Source organism: Nothobranchius furzeri, chromosome 2, assembly GCF_043380555.1.
Source record: "Nothobranchius furzeri strain GRZ-AD chromosome 2, NfurGRZ-RIMD1, whole genome shotgun sequence".
Taxonomy (NCBI): domain Eukaryota; kingdom Metazoa; phylum Chordata; class Actinopteri; order Cyprinodontiformes; family Nothobranchiidae; genus Nothobranchius; species Nothobranchius furzeri.
Window position 1 is genome coordinate 51709559 of NC_091742.1, and position 6334 is coordinate 51715892.

Genomic DNA, 6334 nt, shown 5'->3' on the forward strand with positions numbered 1-6334 from the left:
TTCCTCCAACTGTGCTCTCAACTCCCGAATCTGAGCTTGCAGTTCACTCTGAGTGACCGCTTCAAACTCTTTTTCCTTTTCCACCTGAACTGTGCGAACCCTTTGGTGACACTTAGATGGGGTGTGGCTTTGTTTGGCTACTTGGCAGCCTTCCTCTTCCATCACCTCTCTTAACAAGTTCAGGAATAAGGGAGGACTATCCAATCGCTCCCTTATTTTCAACTGAAGCAACATAAGCTCAGAAGTGGATCCTTTGACTAACTGCTCTAACCGAGCTTTGTTAGCAGCGCTAACTGGTAAACCACCTCCCTGGACTACTTTAACAAGAGACCTCTCTGCTCTTCGCAGAAACTCAGGCAGGCGCTCACCAGGCTGTTGGTGAAGCGCTCTGAATGACAGGTAGAGCTCCTCTGCAGACTCTACTCTGCCGAAAATGGTCTCTATGGCCTCTATGTAATCCTGGGAACTAGTATCAGGTTGAGTCAGACGCACGGCCTGAATGATCTCCAAGGCCGGCCCTTTGAGACTTTCCAGTATGCGTCGACGTTTTTCTTTATCTGGGCACTCACCATCTACTAGAAGTGTGGCGTGCTCCAACCAGATATCTAAGGCTTCTTCCCCAGCTGGGGTGGGACTGACCCCGGAAAATGTCCTTAGACGTCTATATGGATGGCTTTCAGGCTGTTTGTTTGTTCTGACCATTAACTCACCTACGGCACGGATGATGGCTTCAGAATTACCATCCACTTTTGTGGGTGGGTAGCCCTTGGATATCTTCTAAGGTTTTCCCTTCCTTCTGCAGAAAAGTGAGTAACTTTCCCTCAAAGTCATCTGGCTGAGGTTCGATGTAGTACACTGCTTTCCAGCCACTTCCACCACTTATCGGCATTATCTCAGGGGGGGATTTTCATGGGGTTTATCTCCTCACGACACTCGCACAACACAATTAATGATTGTAGTTGAGAGTTAAACATTTTTCCCTTAACTACTACTTTTCCGAAAGCTTTGATAGTCCCTGCTGTTTCTTCTATTTCATCTCTTGAAACTCCTTCTGGTACCCCATACAATAATAGGGCATGTTTCAAATCTATTGATTCCCCTTTGCACCAGTTGACCAACTCAAGTTGTAATGGTCTGCTCATTTGGTGTGTCATTATTGCTATCTGGTTTTTATTTTATTTTATTTATTTTTTTGTTGCACGTTTTACTACAGTAGCTTTTTAACAGTTGTGGGGTCAACCTATGTTTCTCCTTGGTCCAAAACTAAATTTAGTTTCCTTTAGTTGAGAATCCCAGCGGTGCCTCCATTTATGTAACCCTGGTCCCACATAGCTATGGTAAAGCTAGAGTATATAGTACAATGAGACTGGGCCTAGGTTCGTAGTGCTATAAATAATGGTATCCGATACCCTCTAAAATTAGTTAATAAGGACCACCACACTGTATTTTACCCAAATTCAAATCTCTCACTGGGTATTTATTTAAACACAGAAACAAATAAATTAAACACTTACTTTTATAAAATGAAATGAATTGAATTTAAATAAACAAACAAAACGACTGTAAAGGTGACGGCATGGGTTATAATAAAAGATTTTCAAAACAAAATATAGCTTTCTTAGGTGTCTAATGTTATTTCGGTTACAACCGTTCACACCTTTAAACGAAAATGAATTTCAACCTTTGTAGATACCTTTGATGACAAATACACACTTACTCAATTTAATCAAACTTGTAACAGTGGGCCTACACTCACACACACACAGCCCTTTACCCTATCCAAACTACACCTATAGCACAGTGCTTGTTGCAGGCCTGATTCGAAGCTCGGGTGCGGTGAGGCCTAAAACTGATGGCCGCTTCACTCAAACGGAGCAATAAACAAAATACGTGCACGTTAGTTCCAGTTAGTGCTCACGAGTCCAATGAGTCCGTTAGTGGGCAAATCAGAAACGGGCCGGTAGGAGCTTGTTCAACCGTAGCGATGACAAATCAGGGGCCAGAAAACAGCAGGGTCCATCCAGGCAGAAACCTCTCTCTCCCTCGACTTTCAGAGCGTCCTTCGGCTTCTCTTGCAGATCACAAATACGTCATATCAGGACCACGGGTAGTCGACCTCAATGATATACTTAGATGCAAAAATCCACACCACGTTCGCATTACCACATCTCTCTCTTTGGACTTAACGTCTGTGCCCGCTCTGCCAATTCACACAAACTTCACTACTAGTCCCGCCCCCATAACAGAGAAGAGTGACATTGACTGGCTCGTCAGCACAACAACCAATGGCAATACAACATTAAGATGACTGACAACTTAGGTTACACTTAAACATATTGCTTCTGCACAGTAAATGAACTCTAAATCATGAAAACCTTTTATTTCTTGGACTCTAACTGTAAATGAAATACATGGGTACCCAAGCATAAGGTTTTTAAACCTTTTATCAACTATTTATATCCCCCCCCCCCCCCTTTTTTATTATTATTTTTCATAACCGTAAACCTTTTTTCTTTATACTGCAAACCTGAATAATTGCAGACAGGGCTACATGTAGATCGTAAAACCGTCTAAAATCGTCATATCGCCCATTCCTACCTGAACCTCAGAGTAACATGGGCTTTTGTTGGTCTGGAACTAGTAAGCCTACATTTTTTATTCACCTCCCAAGAAAAAGTCTCTCAATTCAAGAGATTTCCTGTAATTTGGGCTCGTGAGCTACTTAATGAAAGTACAGAAGAGCTGCCGCCATACAATGTGTTCAAGTCCATGTGTGAATATGCTTACCGTATTTTCACGACCATAAGGCGCACCTAAAAGTCTTAAATTTTCTCCAAAATGTACGCCGCGCCCTATGGTGCGGTGCGCCTATTGTGTTGTGAGACGCGAACGTAGTAGAAGACAAGGGGCGTGGCGTGAACGTGCGGACGTGAGCGAAGACAGACCTGTGGATCTGCCACATCGTCATCAACATCCTCGCTATTTGCCTCAGACTCCGGCTGTGAGTCTCTGTCCACTTCCTCTGCTTCTAGTTCAGAAAACAGCCGTACTATCTGAACTGCCTGGTAGGGATGGGTACCGAATTCGGTACTTTTTAAGGTACTGACTGAATTCCACAGTACCGACCGAGCACCGATTCACTTCAATTGAAACAGTGCCTCGTTTCGGTACCCGTCCTTCACAACGAGAACTTGCCTAGACAACTGCGCATGCGCAAGAGCGTTATGTCATCGGTCGCTGCGAGCCAGTTGTAAACACAGCAGCATGGTAGAAAGAACGAAAGCTAAAGCTTGGGTCCACTTCACTAAATGTGATGGGTAACTGCGTGATGATGAAACCAGCGAAAACGATCTAAGTGAGACATCCTCATCTTAATCTGCTCCGGTAGGTAAATAAAATGTTTAAGATAACATTAGCTTGATTTGTTAGCTTCCGTTTCACTAATGGTGTGTTCGCGTTCTCCTCGGAACTCCAAAATTCCGACTAGAAGAACATGAACGCGCTCTAAAGTTTGGCTTCACTTTACTAAATGCGACGGGTGATTGGGTGAAGATGAAACCAGTGACAATGATTTAAGTGTGAGGCATCATCGTTTAAATCTGCTCCAGCAGTTAAATAAACTGTTTAAGATAACGTTAGCTTGATAAATTAGCTTCCATTGCCACCATTGTTATCATCTAATGGTGCGTTCGCTTTCTCCTCGGAAATGCTAACTTCCCAGTAGGAAAAATCAATTGAAAAAGGACGGTAAAAGGAATGAAGATACACAGTAAATTTAGTTCACAGTAAAGGTGTTTGCTTCAGTTTAATTATCAGCTTATAAAACTACAAGGACGATGTTAAAATACAAAGAGTTGTATGTTATTTATCGTGATATTTATCAAATATGGTTATATATTGAGAAAGATATATATTTAATTATAAAAGAGAATTAAAAATATTAAACACTCAAAAGTATCAAAAATTGGTACCGTTAAGTACCGGTATCGATTTGTAGGTACCAGGAATTAGTACCGGATCGATTCAAATGTCAAAGGTACACATCCCTACTGCCTGGTGGACATTTATCCATCTCATCATCCTTTATATAAGCCTAATAAAAGCCTACTAAACTGCAGAGACAATACATCTGTCCGGATCGCTCCAAAATAGGAAGTTTACCGTCAATATCTGTCTAATTGTTTGTTGTTACTCCGTTCGCGCCACTCCTTTCCCCGCGAAGCGGCTCCTTTTTGCGCACATCTCGTTACTCGTGCAGCCTTGCTCTCTCTCTCAGCTACATAATGATACTTTTTATCAGTTGAATATGTGAGACTTCCACCAACAGCAAAAGGATCTCATGTTTTTGTGGGGGGGGGGGGGGGGGGGGGGGGGTTATGTTCACAAGCACATTCCCTCTCACGGATTACTAAACTGCTGTTTTGACAACTTATCAGATTGTCTAAAAATAGGTCGTTTTTTAGTTTAGTACAACTCCGCTTTTACGTTGCCTATTAACAAAATTTAAAAACTGGGATGTAGTTTATAATCTCCTTTTTAAAGCTGAATTGAAACCGAAACTCAGGGAGGCGGAGTCTTGCTGCTACAGCCTCCCAAATCAGACCTGTTCAAAAGACGCGGATACGCGTCCATGGACCCCAGAGGGTTGATAAAACACAATTCAAATCACACTATTTTCTTAGGCCTATTAATAACACACATATGATTTTGTTCATGTGGAAAGTTTATATGGTTAAATCCACCAACTACCGGTAAACACATCCTGAACTTCAACACAGCGCGTCAGCTCTTGAAGCGGCGTTGCGAGCAGCTGCGACCCAAAAAGTACCAGAACCGCTCACGGCGCATGCGCAATCATGCATCAACACTGCTCGCCCGCTATTTCCCTAATAACACACGCTGTTCGTTTTTATTTCTACACGTTTTTTTTACTCAAAAGATTGTCAAGAAAGCGTGTTTGTCGTGTTCATGTCAAATTAAACTGATCGCAAAACACAGATTTACTTTCTTTGTTTCATTTTCCTCATCCAACCCCCATAAATCCCTGTGTGTCCTCCTGCAGCACTTCCGGTGTACGCCCGGCTTTAGTAGGAGGGAGACCCGCGATTATCGCTTTGTCGCGCATGTCTCATTGAAAATGAATGGAGGAGAGGCGAAGTTGCCTCCCGTGTGTCGAGCCCATTAGAAGAGCACGAGCCGTCAGCGCACGCAATGAGGATGTGCACGCGCGCTCTAAACCAGGTCTAAACCAGGACTAGACCAGTAAAGTGAAGCATGCTTTTGGCTGTTTATAATTTTCACAATGTCTGGTTTGCACTGATATGTTCCGAGTCCCGAGCCCGCACAGATGTTTTACCGGTATGTTTTACAGTGCCTGCGCCCTATAATCCGGTGCGCCTTTTGTATGTGTTAAATACCAAAAAGACACCCGTAACTGAAGCTGCGCCCTATAACATGATGCGCCCTATGGTCGTGAAAATACGGTATGTTAGTTGATTTCTCTGTATTTCAATACATCTGTTGGATAAAAGCTGAATATCAAGATGAGTTCCCCTCATCCATATATGTTTAGATGTTTTTAGGAAAAGTACTGACCCAGATACGTTGGAATGTTTTCAGAACCTCCTTTCTGCTCGAGGTGTTTTTCCATTAGTTGAAGCCAAACTAGTCAGACGGGGAGTTTCACGCTGTTTGTTTTCTGAGGCCAAGGAGGGTGTTTGTGGAATTTGTGGGTGTGTATGTTCAAATAAAAGCTCTTCACAAGCTTTGGCTCTGTGTGAGAGGAAACATGGCTTCTGACTTCAGTGTGTGTCTGTGCCTTTCCCTCACCCGTTGCAAAGGAAGCTTTGTAATGTATTTTAAGGTTTGTTACAATTGACCAAATTATCTGTATGTGCTTTGACTTTCTTTAAGGTAATAGACGAGAGGTAATATGGGAGAGAGACGATGGAAAACTCCGGAGGGGGTTTGGGCCTTCTCTCTCTCCTCTGTTTCTAATTGTGTAAGGTGTGTTATTTCAGGTAAAGGACCATGGTGCATATAAAATACCCAACAACATCCAATATTATAAAAAAGTACAAGGAAGATGGTGAGATTCTGAAAATCAACCTAAACAAAATATTTTGTTTATTAGCTAATCAGATACTTTCAGATAATGAATAACAAATCTACTTTCTGTGAATGATGAACCTGTTGGCAACAATAAATGCTTTGCTCCATTTATTGTTGCCAACATTAAAGCAGGGTTGGAGGTTTAACCTTTTTCTCTGCCTCTGGATCAGCGGGTCTGACGGATGAGCAACACAGAGCAGAGAGAGAGATTTAAAAATCCTGT

The 6334-nt window shown here is 42.5% G+C and overlaps 1 protein-coding gene across 3 annotated transcripts in view; it reads left to right on the forward strand.

The window, feature by feature from the left end:
- The window catches only part of LOC107373292 (gastrula zinc finger protein XlCGF57.1-like), a 41845-nt gene that overhangs the window by 12748 nt on the left and 22763 nt on the right, over positions 1-6334 (forward strand). The window lies entirely within an intron of this gene.